The sequence below is a fragment of the Entelurus aequoreus genome, linkage group LG23 (assembly GCF_033978785.1).
Source record: "Entelurus aequoreus isolate RoL-2023_Sb linkage group LG23, RoL_Eaeq_v1.1, whole genome shotgun sequence".
In the NCBI taxonomy this organism is placed as follows: domain Eukaryota; kingdom Metazoa; phylum Chordata; class Actinopteri; order Syngnathiformes; family Syngnathidae; genus Entelurus; species Entelurus aequoreus.
Genome location: NC_084753.1, coordinates 10,224,898 through 10,226,438, shown reverse-complemented (window position 1 = coordinate 10,226,438; position 1,541 = coordinate 10,224,898).

Here is a 1,541-nt window from a genome sequence, read left to right as displayed (position 1 = left end):
GAGCGTTGACTTAGACTTCGACAAACTTTATTGATCCACAAGGGGAATTGTTCCACACAGTAGCTCAGTTATAAAGGATGGAAAGGATAATGCAGTTATAAATTTGACTAAAAATGTACCATAGTAGCAATACAAAATATAACATATGTAATATTTACATATTATATATACAGTATATAATATATACTGAAATATTATAATTTATTTTATATACATATTATATATATATATCTATATTATGCCAGGGGTGTCCAAACTACGGCCCGGTGTTTACAGTTTGGCCTGCAAGATGTTATGAGTTTAATAAGAAACCTGGGGCCGTACTTATCAAGCTTCTTAGAGTGCCATTTTACACTTAAGTCCTGAGAATTTGCGAAATTTAGTCCTTCTCTCAAACTTAAGAATAAAAGCTTTTTATCAACGTTCTTAAGTCTAAGAATCGCTCCTACTCTCCACGATATTTAAGAGACCTTCAGAGGTGTCTTAAGTGGTTAGGAGTTGCCAGCAGGGGATGGCACTGAGGCGAGAGAGACGTGCGCGAACGTTCAGGGAACGGAACGATGTTTTTTTTTTTTTTTATGACGAGCAGCTGATCAAACGGTATCGTTTAGACAGAGCGGATATTATTTTTGTCACAGATTTAATACTTTTCGATTCCTTGTTGATTTCTGCATGTGTCTGCAGTGGGCTAGTATATATAGAGCCACCCACACCAGTTTCAAATGAGTTGCCTAATTAATGAATTGGAAAGAAAATGTTATGACAGTAGCGTATGTGTGTGGCCGTGAGGTGAGTGACGTCAGTGAGTGTGTGGGCGATAGAAGAGAGGGAGCGGTAGCGTGAGTGCCGGCGGGGACTAGTTTGTTTTGTATTATTTTGTAGTTTATTGTCAAAATATACACTCCCATTGTCCACTTAAATATTTCCAAGATATTTCTTTATTCTGAGACAACGGATTCCCTTCCGTGATTGGTCATTTCTATGGACACAGAAATGACGTCACCTAGTAATGTCGTAATTCAGCTCTGAGTGTGACACTTAAGATTCGGTCCTACACTTCGCTGAAAGTGTGAGTAAGACGCTTGATAACTAACTTTTAAGTGCAGCTTTCAGCGAAGAATTTATTTACTCTTAAGTCAACTCTTAGCAGACTTCTTAGGAGTAATTCTAAGAAGCTTGATAAGTACGGCCCCTGGCCCGCAGGGGTGTTTCCAAATTAATATTATATGTCTGACAATCTGTTGGCTGCAAATTTGCCACCATCTTGTGGACAATGTGAGTAAACCAAGACAATGACCGTGAATGTCATTCCACATTAAGAGTAACGACATTGTGAAGTGACAGCACAACAGTCACCTATATGACCCAATCCAAACAACCTTTCCCTACTCCCCAAAAAATACAACCAACACAAAAAGGCAACACATGTTGCAAACAAATCGATCAGTGGCAGCACTGTTTGCAACCTTTATGCCGATGCCAGGAGGCCGTTAACTTTTCAAAGTGTTGTAAGCATTAGATCCCGCGGGGGATGGACGATA